This window comes from Leiobunum rupestre, chromosome 5, assembly GCF_980474605.1.
Source record: "Leiobunum rupestre chromosome 5, qqLeiRupe1.1.hap1, whole genome shotgun sequence".
Classification (NCBI taxonomy): domain Eukaryota; kingdom Metazoa; phylum Arthropoda; class Arachnida; order Opiliones; family Sclerosomatidae; genus Leiobunum; species Leiobunum rupestre.
Window position 1 is genome coordinate 64,608,138 of NC_143388.1, and position 18,553 is coordinate 64,626,690.

Sequence of the window (18,553 nt, forward strand, 5' to 3'; positions counted from 1 at the left end):
TGAGAGGAGTAGACCTGAGCCGAAGTTATTTATTAATTTAAGGTGATGGGAAACCTAATTTAAAACACAACGCGCCATTATTTATTAATAATACTAGTGAAATCGTAGTAAATTAGTACAGTATTGTTATTACTAGCGTAAATGTTTTAGTTAAATAGTATCATATGTGACATAGTTACTCATAAGTGTGCCTCTGTTTAACATATCTGTATTAAAAATTTAAATGAGACCTTGTTTCACAGCCACCAAAGACTATATAAAGCTACGCGTAATTTCATATAGTCTTTGACAGCCACCAAAGAAAATACAGCACTAACGTCGCGTAAAACTGGTTTTAACTTCCTTCCCCCCTACGCGAGAACTAGTTTTGATGACGATAAAACCGTCATCGACTGGGAAGTGACGTCAATAACGTCATATCCTTGCAACAAGGTATCATTATGAAAAAATTCTTTCAGGCACACTTATGATTAAATAAGTTACATCTGATAGTATGTAACCAAAGTTACCTCTTCTTTGTTTTGGAAACAAGTGGTTCCTATTTTAATAAAAAACATTCTATTAAACATGTATTTTTTTAAATGTGTTTAACAATTTAAGTTCTAGCGGTCTATTAAAAGGCTGGCGCTATTTCTGAGGGGGGGGGGCATTTTTCCCCTTAGGCGCCGCCGCCGCCGCCGATTTTTTTCAACGCCGCTGATTATTTTCTGAAAATCGGCGCGCCACGCCGCCGCCGAACTAATTATCGTTCCCGCCGCCGCCGTTGAAAATTGGTTCAGCGCTATGCTCTAGTTAAATGTACTGCAAAGGAAAATTTTTCGTAGTTATGGCGTAGACTTTTACATATATTACTACAACTTAACTTTGAACGTTAATTTTTTCACTTTGCCTCGGTTCAGATGGATAACGGAGACGCCATGGGTATTGCTCACCACACGGGGACGTTTTAAAAGTCTTCTACAAGCACGATTAAAATGAAACTGACCAATGAAATTATATCTGGCTTAGCCGAATGGAAAGTTCGTCGCCATAGGAATCGGTGACGGCTCTTTTGTACTCTGGGAAGGTTTTAGCAGCGCCATCTGGGGCAAATTCCTAATTTCTGCGTAGCCGCCTTTAAGGTTAGTAAATTCCAGAAATTTGAAACTCTTTAGAGAAGAATAAAAATGGCTTCTTGCAGTGGCGGCACAGGCTATATTTTGGGAAGGTAGACTAAATAAGTGTGGTCTCCTTAAATTTGTTAGGGTCCCTTAAAATGTTTTGGCGTACCCGTTGCTTTTCCTAAACCAAAACATAGAAATATTAATGGTTGATCTCCATGTTTTGGTTTAGGAAAAGCAACGGGTACGCCAAAACATTTTAAGGGACCCTAACAAATTTAAGGAGACCACACTTATTTAGTCTACCTTCCCAAAATATAGCCTGTGCCGCCACTGCAAGAAGCCATTTTTATTCTTCTCTAAAGAGTTTCAAATTTGTGGAATTTACTAACCTTAAAGGCGGCTACGTAGAAATTAGGAATTTGCTCCAGATGGCGCTGCTAAAACCTCCATTTAATGGAAATTTAAGGAACCCAACAAGGTTTTTCACAATTTTTTTCTTAGTCCCGTAATATTCTAGAACATCTTCGCAAAACATTTCAATGACAAGATTTTATTTAAACTTCATGCGAGATATTACCCCTTCGCTCCGCGCGTATCGTTTAATTACGACGTAGCAGTGCGTTGATGATAATAAGTAAAAGAAAGATGATAATATCGGACAGTGATTAGGATACTCAATGAAACTTTGATTGAAATGCTTTTATTGATAGATATAAAATAACACAAAAATGAACAATAACAGAAAAATCAAAAATGGGATTTCTTACGTAAATCGGACGTATCCTCGGGATACCTGGCAGCCATGGTGAGGGTTATACACTTAAATTGGGGCGGTAAAGAAAAATAATAAAGAAAAAGAACTTGCGTTAGGCGCTTAAATTTACATTTAATACGATTTTAGAATTTATCGGGGAAGTAACATAAAATTATCACTGGCGTGGAGAAGGTAGAAATCGGTTAAGATACCGTTATGGGTTGGGGGCTCGGTTTTTATACTGGTGGGGATAAAGGAGTATTGTTTAGGGCTCTCGACACGGGGTGTTTCTCGCTCTCGGGACAGAAAATTAACAAAACACTCTAGCTTGGTATTGGAGGAATCATTGGGGAGTATCGATTTAACATGGTTTTAGGGCTCTAGACTGAATATTTTAACTTGTCGGGGATTGGCGTGTATGCTTAAACGTAGTTTTCCGTTTCAGGGAAAAGTGAGGGGGGTTTTTAAGGAGATTTTTCAACGTTACGGTTTCGCTGTCAGGGGATGTTGTCTTCTTTCTGCTGGGTCTGTTTCTTGGTGTCTCGAATATCGGGTTACTGCATAAGCGACTTGGACGACTTTATTTCTCGATAAAGAAGGGGACGGTACCCAGGCATGTCCTTTGCCAGTGGGATGATACTTTGAAGACAGTTGGGTTTGGAGGGGTGCCTTTAGTTGACTCGATCTGCTGATAGTTTTTCCACAACGGAGAAAATGTTCCTTGATTTAGGGATTCATTTGAAATTAAACGCGTTGGGCATTTCGCCTCTCTTGGGTTGACGGTTAAATTTGTGCATTATGCATCTTTTATTGGGACATCGGGGACTACGTTCTTGGGACATCGCGGCCAAAGCCCGAACTGGGTTAGGGATCTCTCCTAGTTCCTATTCTGTTCGAACTCTTCCTGTTAATCCCTGCTGTTTCCTTTGCGTTCTCTGGTTTTGTTGTTCTTCCGTAGAGGAGGGGGGATTGTCGGGTGTCGGAAGTGTAGGCTTGGTAGTGGTTTTTACTTGCAGTTATGGTTTTCCCGGGGGTTTGGTAGGCGGCGCTATTTTCTATTGTAGGGGTCTCTGTTTCTACCCCTTTGGATGACATTCTATTTTTCGTCCTTGGCAACTAAGTTTGAGGGATTTTTCCAGAGTTGAATATGACCTTTCACACTGTACGGCAGGGGTTAGGTCGGCCGCTACATAGTTTGCGTGAAAAAGGGGGTGAAATACGGACGCTCTTTCTTATTTAGAACTGTCGCCTCATGGTGCAATTTGACCTTCTGGGTGGATTTTTCATTTTTTCCTGGCGCCGGATTGTCTATCAGGGGGAAGGTAACACTAAGGTGGGACAATGAGTGGATTCTCTAAATTATGATTTTAAATAAACTTTTCGGATTTTTAGGGGGTTTTCATTTAATTTTAATATCTAGAATTTTAAATTAGATCTATTTTCTGGGGCTTTCTAACCATACCACGCATGACATACCAAGTATTGAAGGTTTTTTAATTAATTGGGGATTTTTTGATTATATTTGATGTATAGGAAATTACCAAATATATGATTATGAGATACACAAAACGAATGATTTTGAAAAATACAAAAAAATATAAACCAAAAAAAACTTTTTTCTTTTTTTTCTCTTGCCACAGGGCGCCGCAGGGGTAATAGAGAATATACGCGCATCACGGTCGTATTTCCCTCTAGCACGAAGGGAGGGGGAACTAGGGCTTCAATTGCTTCGAAAGACCAAAGTTTTAGGGAACCAATGAGAAACAGGGTTGATAAGATTTATTTGCGATGAAGGAACTTACTTTCGAGCACGCTAAAAATCGTGTCAAGATAGTAATTTTCAACGCATTATTCTCCATATTTCTCTGTGAAATAAAAATTCTGACTGTATGAACTGTATCAGTGTACCTGATCCTGTACGGGTAAACAACGTCATTTGCAGTGTCATATTTAAAGCAAGTTTTCTTGAGTCTATAGTTGAAATTACCGACCATTTTTTCAATTTCGCGCAGTATTAATTTTCAAAATAATTTTATTATTGCCAATAGCAACACAATTCGAGGTGTTTGTTACATTTGGACCCGGCTCTTTTGTGCCATTTTCGGACAGAAATTGTGTCCAGGTAAGTGATTACCTCTGTTGGCTACGATACAAATTAAACATGTGATCAGTTGAACTGTGAATAGTACACCCGACTGAAAGGTTAGCTTAGATCGGCGGTGCCTGCTCTCTTTTCTGCGTTTTTCCTTGAGTTACTTTCTTTTCTCTGGCCCTTTTCTTGCCATGTTGCCAAAGAGATCGTACTTTTAACCCAAGAAAAAAATAAAACCAAGTGTGACAACTGTACAACCTCCGAAACTTCAAATCCAAATAGCGATGCTGAAGATAATTCAATAGGTACATATGAGGAACCTAACACCTTAATTTGGAATTTATTCTTAAGTTAATAACTATGTTATTTAAAGACTACGATATGTTAAATTATTAAGACGTGTTACCTTGTCAATGGTTATTTAACATTTAATTACGAAATCAAAAATATTTTAATTAATAACGGAACAAAAATTCACTAATCACAAGATAATTCCACGACAATCCCAACCAACATGCGAACATCTATCTGAATTAAAAAAAACCCCGACGTGATTATACAAAAATCTACAAAACAATTTACAACCTTATTAGAAATTTATCTGCCAAGCCATAATCATATTAAATTTACGAAAGTACTTATCACTGTCGTTGGTTGAAATGAATTTTTTAGTGTCCCTCTTGGTAATTTAAATCACCTTGTCATTATTTTAAATCATAACGATAGCAAACTTTTAAATGCGAACGCTTAATAAACTTTTGCTAGTAGAAAATTTTATTCACTTATCTCATAAAACGTTTTTACTCCTTGTTACTCAAAGAACGCGAAGTTCTACCGTTACCCTACTTTAAGTTCTGTGGACATCTTGAAAAATTGGTACCCAAGACTGAAGTCGAAAACATTGATGACATACGACAACGCATTGTTGATCGCGGTCTGTGAAACTATTCGCGACCGAAACGGGTCCAGATGACGCAACGGTGCCAAACCGTATAAGGGGTCTAATTACGCAAAGCGTCTGCTTAAGTTTCTAACTTGCTAGCTTCCACAGTGCATTAAATTTGACTTCCGACGAGTAGTTTCGGCCGATTCTGTTAGAGAGCGCGACCATAGTTTTCGATCGCGAATTCGTAACACGCCTCGAATCTTCGAGCGGGTTTAATAATGAATTGCGTGTGCCCCAGGTGATCATTTTGACCATTTTTTATAATTCAGTTAAATTTGTACTTACTGCATTTGAAGAAGTAACTTTCTGTCAATTGACGTGGTCACTATGAAATCCCTTGTTATTGATAATTTCTACACGAAGAATACCTTTTTCAATTATTAAAGTACTTCTGATAATAGTGATCGTTTTCTTGTCTTTTTCGATAAAAACAAATGCTTAGTAAAAGAAAACAATTGGGTCCAAGGAATAATAGAAACTGCACATTTGCGCATTTTCAACGTTGTGTACGCCGATTTTTGACGGCCAATTACTCGGATATGGTTCCAATTAGGTAAAGTTTTCCTTAGCCCTTTTTACTCCTTGTTACCCAAAGAACACGCTTGTAAATTTGTTTCAGACTTCTTTAAAACACCATGTATATATCAATGGTTAATATGTTGAAATTTAATTTATTTGATTATTTTTGGTCATAAAAGTAAAATGTGGTTTAGGTTAAAGAAGTAGTTTAAAGCGATCTTTATTAATTTTGAGATCAAGTTCATGTTTTCGATATTTTTCTGTATTTTAAAATTTAGACCATCATATAAAATCTTAATAATGTTTAAGTACCTCTAAAATGGATAAATCTGAAATTTTAAATATCGTTTTAAGATTCATGGATGTCATATTTTCCATTCTATCCCTTACGGTGTGAAGGACAGCTCTTACCAAATTTCTGGGCCCCGTAGTGATCAAAATTGACACAGCAAGAGGAAGGGCATTTCTATAGCTAACTACATGAGGTAAGTTTACGCCTAATTCGTTATAAATTTAAACGAGTCTTTTCTCTGGATTTTGGGAGTATAGCAGATTTCTGATTTTTCTCAATGCTCTTCACTCAAATGTCCGTGTGCCCTTGAATTTTCCTAATTCAGAGCTCTGATCCTTATGACAATTTTTTTTTTGTTTCGTTTTTATTAAAGAGGACCATTAATATACTACCTACGTGTGAAAACCAAACACTGGCGGCCCCAGTGTCCGTGGGAGGTAAATCCCTGGAATTAGCGTTAATTAGCTCCATGGTAAAACCAACTATAAAAGATTTTTATCGGTGATCCCCTATTACATTTTCCAAAAATGTCAGGTTTCAAATAGTTATAACGCATTATTTATTTATTGTACATTTTACTATTTCTGGAAAATCTTGCACAAACTTAAGGTAAAAGCAAATTAAAATGGCAAAACAAAGTATTTAAAAAAATATCCTTTCTAAAAATAAATATGATCTGTTTGACATAAAACTTTGTTCAAGATGTTAAGGTATTTCGAAGAATGGATTTATTTATGCTTAAGGGGTTGAGTACGACGAGACGATCCTTGGGCATAATGGTCCAATTCTCCATCTGGTACAAAAAGGGGAAGGAATAACGCAACTGGGGAGTGCTTGAATTATATACTGGGCTGCTTACGATTCGAGCATAAGTGGAATTGGGAACTTAAGTAAAAATCGTCACAAAATAATAAGTATCCCTAATTAATATAAATTTCCATTAAAAGATAAATAAGATTATGGAAAAAATTAAGTTTAAATACTAAGTGGTAAATAGAACCAAATTTCATCAATTAATTTGGATTCTAAAAACTAAATTAAGTTAATTACCTATGTATATGAATCTTTTGACTAGACGACAGTACTTTAATATTAACATTTACAAGTTGTAATTAAAAATGTATTAGGGGGAGACGATATTGAGCTGTTTGTTGGGAATAATGCACATAAGGGTTGAGGGAAAGCCTATTTCAGTTTCCGGAAAGTCCATAAATGGGCTTGGTAGTGCTTTGTGAAATGTTTGGTACTATTCCCTAGTATTCTGGGAATGTTACGGCCATCGTAATAGGTTTTATAAAAACTGTAACTTTTTTCGTCCAAAGAAAGTGATTACTGATTCTAAGTTAACTCTGAAGAAAAGGACATAGATTCTTCAGTCAGCTTTAAATCAATATTATCAGGGTTCTGATCTATTTCCTTAAACATCCGTTGATAGTTGATAAAACTGTCTTGTTTATACTGCTTTCTATTCGAACTATGTTTTAACGTTTTTCATAAAAACCTCTGGGAAATTGTATGTGGTCCTTGGTTTATTTATCCAATTAACAGGATCATGAAACCATTCAACAGAGCTTTGGTCAACTAATCTTTCGGAATTCCTTTGAAGTCTTTTTTTTAAATTAAAATTACACAAAGAATTTGGAAAGTTATCATTTACAAAACGCTTAAAATGATTTCCAGGCGAAATATTTAGTAGCATTTAAGCGACAAATTCGTATAATTATAATCGCTCTTAGCGTAAATATCGTTTTGTTTATTACTCGATATTATTAAGATATCAGAGCCATTAAGTGGGGGATAAAAGAGTGCACTTAGCATCAAACTTATATAAGGGATTTTCATTTTCAACAACCGAACATTTGTTAGAAATGTAACTTTATCTAAGACGTAGGGAAAGGACTATTCCGTATTGGTCCCATTTTCGTCGAGTGACATTAGGAATTTTCAATAATTCAACTTTACATAAGACGTTTCGTTGCGAGTGTAACAATTAAATATAGAAATCTGTATATTTTTCGTTTAAAATTTAGACGGATTTTGGAATACACAGAAAAAAGGTTCATAAGATTTAAAGAAATTTTAAACATTACGTAAATTTGCTGTTGCATGCTTAAACGTTATGCGTAATGACAACAAACATACCTGTCAGTATTTGTAAGCAACGAGTCTCTATCCACATAGCCTTCAATCACAAAATTATAGCTGCGCCTTAGCTGCCAACTATTCTTGCTTTCGTAATAACTAATAATGTGATCTTTAGTGAAAGATGGAATAGCCGCTAAATATTTCTTATATCCCATTATTGGGAATATAAATCCACCGTTTAAAACTGATTTTCATTCATTTGTACAAAATGCGACAATGTATTTCGTCCCTGGTAGTGCATTCGCGAGCAAAAAAAATAGAAAATCGACCTATTGGGCATATAAAATGATAAACGTGTTTTAAAATTAGGCTTATGAACCGATAAACGTGATTTAAAATTACCCTGTTGAATTCATAATCATGATGCTAACCATTTGAAACTATAATAATGATTTTAACCTAGGCATATGTCAATATGCAACTAATATTATAGTTTGGCTGATTTGTTTTATAAGAATTTGAATTAAATTATTATGTTATGTAAATATTGAGCATGTGGAATAAATTTAATTTCCATCATGCTTTATGAAGAAAGATTTTATTTCATTTTATACTAACAAGAAATGTGCTTATTAATATGCCTACAAGTAGTATATTTATTTTATGCAACAATATAAAATTAAATGTACTATTTATAATTACAGCATGCTCTACTTCTGTCAATCGGTAATTATTGTAGCGATGGTCGTAAGTAAAGTTTAATCAATTTTTACCTGATTTTACCTGCCTGATTTTTCGTTATTTTCCATAACTCCAAATATTCAATATAAATATGTATTTTATAATAATATTGTTTAGTTAAAATAAAGCTTAACTAAGAAAGGTGTAGTGTAAGGTTACAGAAAAAAAAACTATTTCTTATAACACATTAAGAATAATTTAACTAGATCTGACAATGTGAGACGGGGACATAACGTTTAAAAATGTTTGGAATTAGGTAACTGAATTTGCACCTTCTAAATATTTTTTAGTGACGTCTATTCATGTTCTAATCAAATGCTTAAACTAATATTAAAAATTTTAACCAAAATACCGTATGTTTTTCTTAACATTCAACCAGTACAGAAAACGGTTATCCATATGATATATAGAGAAATACGAATATTTTGTCAGTGCATCGGATTAGTTTTGATATATGTGGTAAAACGAGAATGAGAATATAACCATTGATAAAAGGGAAATGGTGTCAAAGTATTCCTCTGTTTTACAGACGAACAAATCTTCTTTCAAGTGGGCTGAAAGTTTTTACTTTGTAGCGTTTAGTTGGCGTGCACGCGATTTCAATCAAAACTAATAAAATCGCTCCGCTGTTTCCTCCAACGTAAATGATTATTAAAATTGAAATGTCGTTGAAAGACAACTTTCTTTCGTCCGTGGTCGGTTTCCTCCAGAGAGCAATATTCAAGATGCTTTCGTACGTCGAAAAGAGTGGCTGCATCAGTTTATTTTCGAAAATCACAGAAGCCCTGAAACAAAACCTCCAGAATAAACAAAAATTGATGAAATTTAGGACAAGAGTATCTATTTTCGTATATGCCGGCCATTTGACTTCAAAATATTTGTACTGGTATTTATATCTGGGGTGGCCCAGTAGTTTATACTGTCGGCTCGCAGACATAGGAGCGGGGTTCTATCCCAACTTCTGGCACTGGTAAATCTCGGAACACCTTTTGCGTTGAGTTTCCAATTTATTTCTCCAATGGTTAGCAGTTAAAGAGGTTTTTCCCCTTTTCATACAAACTTTTCGACGTTAACTCTAATTGTTAGTGTGGCATGAGGGGTTTGCCATTACCATCCCACTCATTGTAACCCGGACACCTGATTCAAAAGCAATAAAAGTAGCTCTATGACTTGGGCCTAAGGTGATGCCCTGGGTATTAGCCTTCCTAATTATCATTATTTGTCTTTCAACAAAGAATAAATCAGTGTCTTTTTTGTGGAATTTTAATATTAAATTAAATTAAATTAAATATTACCTGAGCTAATTATTATTGATAAATATTACTACTGGCAGCATAATAATACCATAAAACAGTAGCTTGCTTGATAAAGCTCTATTTATTACCATTTCTTACTAATTTCTAAAACAGTTTAATTTAACAATTATTATTTTTAATAAATTTATTATATTTATGCTTGTACTAATTGAATTAGTTAATTTTTCAATTCTTCATTATTTATATGAAACTACCATCTTTTTATGAATCGTGTACTTTAGTATACGAGTTTTTATAGGCTGTCGTCGTTCATGTTTGTAAGGGTGTGTGGTTGTGTGTGTGTGTTTGATCGGGTACGATTTGGAATGCGAAAAAACGTAGCCAAGCGGGGGAAATTCCTCTTCGTCTGCGTTGTGTAGATCCTCAAGAGCGCTATACATCGGCAAATTGACGTGGCAAAACAGGTTGAACTATATTCGTTTCACCACGGTGCGCATGCGTAATTCGGCTTCCCGGTAGAAATGAAATTTAACAAGTTGGCAAGCCAAAATATACCTCTCCTCGGAAGAATGGTCCCTAGTGGTATTAATTTCTCGAGACGACCGTTAAAGATATCTCCGCAATTCAGAGTTATTTACTAAAAACGTAATCCCGGTTCAATCCCGCCCGGTATAAAATTGTAATTTAAATTTAAATAATTGAGACGAAACAAACGAGTTTAATTTATTCAGAATATTAGAAATTAAGTAGTTACAACAGCGAGTTAGACTTACTAAAACAATCCACAATTGAATTTAACCCTATTTACAGAACAAGTTTATCAGGTAAATATAGTACGAAGCAAATTTTAATGAAAGAAATATCTACAGAGGCAGAAATACATATTTCTGACCGAGGGTATTTGTATTTTTCTCGCTTACGAAATACTTGCCGCATCTTTAACGCTCACTTTATTTCAACACTCGCCCTTGATGAAGATACCGCAGAATAGCTATATTCGATATCTGGTAGTGGACGACTCGTAGACTTCCTGTTGACGTTGTGACACATACCGCATGAAAAAGACAAATACCATCCAATTTCCAATATCATATAATGACTCGCACACCCAGGAAATCAATGACTGCATTAGGAATCGTAGATGTCCAAATATCCACACCAATAAAAATGTATTAACAAGAAGCGAAAAACTTACCATCACAAAGCACAGAAAGCCACATGACTAAACCACAACTCGTATATCAATAAATGACCGTAGACGGAATAGTTAGTGCGACACCTTACCATTAACAAACAGGAATTTTCTACGTTATTATCATGAAACCGGATAAGCTGAACAACACGACCTACACACTATAAAGTCTCCTCCAAAACTGTACGTTTTCGTGGAAACAAAATAATCTCAAAAAACCAAAGATAAAAATATAAAATCAAAGAATAGACAAAAAACAACATTCTCTAAACCTACTAACAATTAAACAGTTTAACAACGTCATTGAATAATATATTACAGATTTATAAGAAAACGTAAAAGGAATCAATAACAAAAACTCAGCGGCAACGAATCAAAGTCCTAAAACCGCGCTCCCGGTTCAATTCGCGATGAAATAAAGTTCAAAATAATTAAAAAACGAAGTTCAATAAAAAATATCCACAGATATTTTATTCATCCGTTTAGTAATTTATAAATATTTAATTAATATAATTTATAAACATTTAATTAATATAATTTATAAATATTTAATTAAATATAAGATTAATATAATTTATAAATATTTAATTAAATATAAGATTAATATAATTTATAAATATTTAATTAAATATAAGATTAATAAAATTTATAAATATTTAATTAAATATAAGATTAACATAATTTATAAATATTTAAATAAATATAAGATTAATATAATTTATAAATATTTAATTAAATATAAGATTAATATAATTTATAAATATTTAATTAAATATAAGATTAATTTAATTTATAAATATTTAATTAAATATAAGATTAATATAATTTATAAATATTTAATTAACTATAAGAATAATATAATTTATAAATATTTAATAAAATATAAGATTAATATAATTTATAAATATTTAATTAAATATAAGATTAATATAATTTATAAATATTTAATTACATATAAGATTAATATAATTTATAAATATTTAATTAAATATAAGATTAATATAATTTATAAATATTTAATTAAATATAAGATTAATGTAATTTATAAATATTTAATTAAATATAAGATTAATATAATTTATAAATATTTAATTAAATATAAGATTATTATAATTTATAAATATTTAATTAAATATAAGATTAATATAATTTATAAATATTTAATTAAATATAAGATTAATATAATTTATAAATATTTAATTAAATATAAGATTAATATAATTTATAAATATTTAATTAAATATAAGATTAATATAATTTATAAATATTTAATTAAATATAAGATTATTATAATTTATAAATATTTAATTAAATATAAGATTAATATAATTTATAAATATTTAATTAAATATAAGATTAATATAATTTATAAATATTTAAAATGATGTAGAATAAATTATAGTACCTAACGTTATAACTTCGTAAAGGACATTCGCCAAAGCTGTTTTTTAGAAAAACACCGTAACTTAACAAGCGTTGGTGGCTGAGTGGTTAGAGTAAATCTCTTGAACGAGGCAGACCCGGGTTCGATACGCGGCTGGCGGCAATAAATCGCAAATTGATACTAAGACGAGTACCGTGTACAATTGCTGGAAACCCTGCCATTGGACGTTGAGAGGTTGCATAACTCTCAGCACTTGGTCCGTCCCAAAGTCATTAAGACAGACTCAACATCTACAACCTTCCAAACACAAACACAACACCCACAACCGTCATAACACGAACTTAACATACACACCCTATACATAAACATTACAATAACGAATTACCCAATCAAACTGAGTTAAAACCGTCGCGACGGTGAGTGTCAACGAAAAAACTCCCGACAAACCCAACCGGAAATTAATCCGTTAACGCTCACCGTCACACGGACGTTTTGCCAACCCTACGAGAAAATGCGAACGCAGAGATTTCGAGAAATTGCGTAAGCAATAATTAACCTTTGCACGGAAAATGTGAACGCGTTCGCAGGACAGACAGACAAACACACAGTTAGACGGACATTGTGTCAGAATTTATAGCCCGGTGAACCTAGTAACAAAGACCATACCACCGGAGGCCTATCAGACAGACAGACACGGTGATTGTATAACCCCTCCTCTCGGAGAGGTAAAAATATGGCTGAACAAAGTCGAGAAAATACGAGCATTTAGGCAAAACGGGTTTAATTTCTAGTCAAATTTAAAGATAATTCATAACTAATACAAAATCTAGTCGCAAATTGAGTTTTTGCAATAAAATAATTAGCGATTTGACCTTTATGTAAATGCAATTTTGTTGTTTCTGGCTATTTCGTTCTCAATTCATTGTTAAGACTTGGAGGCTTTTGAAGAGGCCTGTGTGATGGTGAGGTCGCGCGCTTTGCAGCTAACGGGCGTTAGTTCAAATCTCGATTCAACGAATGGTTTTTATTAGATTTTTTCATTTTCATTTTACTTTCAGTTTGAAAAAAATTTCTGCTTTTTATATCAAATAATTTATGTTACTTAAATTCCTCGAATAATATTACTTAAATTCCTCGAATAATATTACTTAAATTCCTCGAATAATATTACTTAAATTCCTCGAATAATATTACTTAAATTCCTCGAATAATATTACTTAAATTCCTCGAAATTATTATCTTGTCATTTTAATTCATTTTGGGCTCCAACGCCATCTTGTTACAAAAAAAAATAACTAAGCATTTTGGAATTGCTGTATTTTTCCCTTCAATTATTTATAATTTAATTTCAGTAGTATTTCCAAAAATGTTGTTAAAAATACTAAATTACACTCTTTAAACTAAAATAACTACTAACAATAAACAATCTGAGCAAACCAGCACCTACACACGGGTACACGATTCATATTACAAAAATTTATTTTTGTTTCCTTGTTATACTTACGCAAAATAGAAAACGTCGACTTTTTCTTTAGAGCAGTTTCTTGAAATTGGAAAGACTTGATAGTCCATATTTATCCCTTTTGACATAACTATTTTTCCGGCACCAATTTCTTTAAATTGCTTGTATTTCAACAGGACAACAAGCTCTGTGTGAATATCCGTCGATATAATAAATTGGTTTCCGTGGAAAAAGTCGTCGAAGAGGTCACTTAAGAGGACATCGTTTATATCAACACGAAAGCTGTCGTGATAATTAATTATTTCCAATATTTGTTTGTAGTTGGCATCTTCTTTCGACTGCGTAAAATTATATGAAAATGAGAAAAGATTTGCTGAATATTAAGTTTACAGGGTGTCTTAATTTGATCAGCCCAGGCGTTTTTCTAAAAAAATATAGTGAAATTATCAGGATATTCTCTCTCGGGGAGGACCCTTTTCTTTTCGAAATTTCAGAAAAATCGTGAAATTTTTCACCGTTTTGAAATTTTTATTTTTTGAACGATAGGTGGTAGACGAAAATTTTCAATCAACAAGTTGTAGAGCGTACTCGAAAGCCTTTAATGAAATTGGTTTGGTCAAAAACGGACAATCTTTTATTGAAATACTACTTTATGAAAAAACAAGTTGGTACTACCCAAAACGCTTTACGTCTCATGAAAAAGAAAAAGAAACCTATCTAATTTGAAATGGTTGTATGTTTGTAAAGATAAAAAAAAATTACTGTTTTTTAAGCTAAATCATTTTAAATAATTTTTTAGAGAAAATACAATTTACATAATAGAATTCCAGAATTCACGCGTCTTATTTGGGGCAAGAATGTTGCAAGAAGTCCACGAAACCATCTAATTTACGCCAACTGAATTTCCCACTTGTTTTTTATTTTGCACTAGTATGTCGCTTAAAGTGTGGCTCCATTTTAGTTTTTAAAGAGACAGAGCTTCGTTTTAAAATCATTCTCTGAACGTACTCCAGTAAAATAGAAGATGCCTCGTTATACCAGGATGGTCGAATTATACTACGGATATGGTCAACGAAATTCACGTGTAGTGAGTCGATTATTTCAAATGTTGTATAATTATAATATTAATCGCAGATTCCGCGGACCTGGCCATGAAAACATCAACATGGAAGACACAGTCATCGCCTACTTTGTCGCCTACCCTCGAGAAAGCATAAGCATGGCCTGCTCTGATTTGGACTTGTCAAAGTACTACGTTTGGAGTGTCCTTGACCACCATAACTATCACCCATTTCGTGCCACGCTCCACCAAGCACTTCACGATGGTGATCAGCGACTTCGGCTGGATTTCTTTAACTGGTTTTGTACTATGGCCGACGGAAACGAAGATTCTTGTGTCCGACGTGTGCTCCTTTGTGAGAGAAGGCCCGTTTAACAGCCAAAATTACCATATGTGGTGTGTTGAAAATCCGCACTGGGGATTTACTCACCACAATCAGGTACAATTCCGTTTAAACATCTGGGCTGGTCTTCTGGGAGATCGCGTTATTGGGTCATATTTTCTTCCGCGTCGACTCAATGGGCAGGACCACATGGTCTTTCTACAAAATGAAGTCGCAAACGAGTTGGAAGATGTGCCATTAGTCGACGTCCCACGCCTTTGGTTCCAGCATGACGGTGCACCTACCCACCAAGAAAGACACATCGTGCAGTACCTTAACAACGAGTTCCCTGGGCGATGGATAGGCTAGAACGATCCAGTACGATGGCCTCCGAGGTCCCCAGATTTCGCACCGCCGGACTTTTTCCAGTGGGGATTCGTCAAAGAGGAAGTGTATAAAACGCCTGACACTAACGAAGAAGATCTTCGGCATATAATCATCGCAGCGTTCCAACTCGTGACTCCCGAGATAGTCCGTGCTTCGTTTCAAAATATGCTTCATCGCGCACGGATTTGTATTCCAGCGGATGGTGGAATTATTGAACCTCATTTAAAATAAGACTCGTGAATTCTGGAATTCTACTATGTAAATTGTATTTTCTCTAAAAAAATATTTAAAATGATTTGGCTTAAAAAACAGTCGTCCTTTTTTTATCTTTACAAACATACGATCATTTCAAATAAGATAGGTTTCTCTTTCTTTTTCATGAGACGTAAAACTTTTGGGTTGAACCTACTTGTTTTTTCCATGACGTATTTTTTCAATGAAAAATTGTCCGTTTTTGACCAAACCAATTTCATTAAAGGTTTTCGAGTACGCCCTACAGCTTGTTGATTGAAAATTTTCGTCTACCACCTATCGTTCAAAAAAAAAATTCAAAACGGTGAAAAATTTCACGATTTTTCTGAAATTTCCAAAAAAGGGTCCTCCCCGAGAGAGTTTATCCTGATAATTTCACATTTCTAGCAAATATAGTTTTTGAGAAAAACGCCTGGGCCGATTAATTTAAGACACCCTGTATAATCTTTTACAAATGGCAATGGTAAAGACATTTTCCAAAAACTTAATACTGTCTTTAAAGTTTGATTTACACTTGAATTAAATTATATTAATTATTTATTTCACTAGAGATTTGATACTACCATAAATATACGCATGAAAATATTTAAAATATTTGAAATTTGATTGGGTCTGTACCTTTATTTTGAAATAGTTGTCTTCGGTTAAATTTCGAGCAATTATTAACTTTGTAAATTTTTCTTTCAGCAATTGTTCTGGGGTTCCAACGAGCTGGTAATTCGTTTCCGAGTATTTCGATTTCATTTGACTGACAATGTCGTTGTGGAGGAACAGAACTGCAAAAAGCCAGGACGCCACCAAACATCTCCAGCTGAGAGAATCCGGAACCACGGTATATGCTTTATAAAATTAAAGAACCATATTTATATTAAGCAGGAATTTTGCTCTGACCTCACATTTTTTTCAAAAACTATAATAGTAGAATTTTTCAGGATATACGTATGACCAAAGCAACATTTTAATTCGTTTAGTAATTTTTTCAGTGGTTTAAGCTGATAAATCAGATAAAAGTTTTAATGGTTGTTATTATTTGACATATTTGCTCGGGTTTACTAGTTATACTTTGTTCCAAAATCCTGTTTTTTGGGAAAAAAACAGCGGGCACGTATAAAACAAGATTTAACATTTGGTTTCTCGAGAATACACGGATTTTTCAAATTCAAACATTTTTCAACCGCGACCCCGAGTGGCCAAGTTAGCTTCTTATTGCGTATTGGACAATTACATTTTTGCAATAGATATATCAAGTGACTCTTATCATGTAGTATTTCGCTATAGCAATGCCTTACACTCTAAGAAATATGGGTGTTTAAAAGGTGTTACGAAAGAGTTACACCTCGTTCACACCGTTTTAACACTTCCAAAACGGAGTTACTTTTTAAAGGTGTAAAAATAGTTTGACTTAACACTATACAAATGTTTAAATAAGATAAACATTCCAAGAAATTGAGATTCGTTTCACACCGTTCTAACATCATTTACACTCAATTTGATTAGTCGAACCCACGATCAACACCTTAACCAAACAATTAAACCCGTTTTAAGCACTCTCCACAGTTTGTGCAACGATATATCCAATAACATGTAAACACACTTTTAAACAGTTATGACGCATCTTTTAAACGTTGAATCACACCTTTAAAAGTGTTAATACGCCCTTTATTAGGAGTAAAATCACACCTTTAAAAGTGTTAATGTGCCCATTGATTAGAGTTAAAAAGCATTTTTAAAAGTGTTAATTAGCCCTTTTTAATAGTTAAAATATTAATACGCCTTTTTAAGAGTTAAATCACACCTTTAAAAGTGTTAATACGCCTTTTTAAAAGTTAAACAACAAAAGTTTAATGAATAATTTTAATTATCATGGTTCTCTTAACGATCTATTTAATAGTGCGTGTTTTAAAAACAAAAAAATTAAAATTGTATAGTTTTTACATTTATTTTTCTTCTTCTAAATTTGTAATTTAATTCTGACTATGATTGCTTTCAATCTGTTTTATACGTAATCGCTAAATTAATTAACGATAATTATTGTCTTTTTGTTTTATTTTCCTTTTTCCCGGTGCAAACCATGTAAACTTTATTATTATTATTATTATTAAAATTAAATCTACAACGCATAGGCCAATGAAATGATCCATAACCCCCAATTTCATTTCACCATCGTGCAAAGCGTATCAACATCCGTTAATTCTATATAACAGAGCTGGTCTGAGACGATCAGCCATTACGAAGTAATGGCCCATTCGACCGAATCCCGTTCAACCGAATCCCTTTCAATCGATTCCCGTTCGATCGAAAAACTCGCCAAATATTTTTATATTTTAAAGTGCGCGTTTACATTTTTAAAAGTGTGATTTTACTCTTTAAAAAAACGTTTTTACACCTCTACAGGTGTTAATAAACTTTCATCAGGTGCAATTTTTATCTTTTAAAGTGCGCATTTACACCTTTAATAGCGTGATTTTGTTCTTTAAAATGGCTTCTTTACACCTCTTAAGGTTATATTTAACTCTTACCGGGTGCACTCTCCCTTTTTAAGGTGCGCATTTACACCTTTAAAAGTATAATTTTTATATTTAAAGGTGTTATATAACTCTTGGAAAGGGTTTTGAACTTTTTCACGGGTGTGATTTTACACTTGAAATGGGTGTATTAACACCTTTAAAGATGTGATTTAACGCTTACAAGGTGAAAAATGACTCG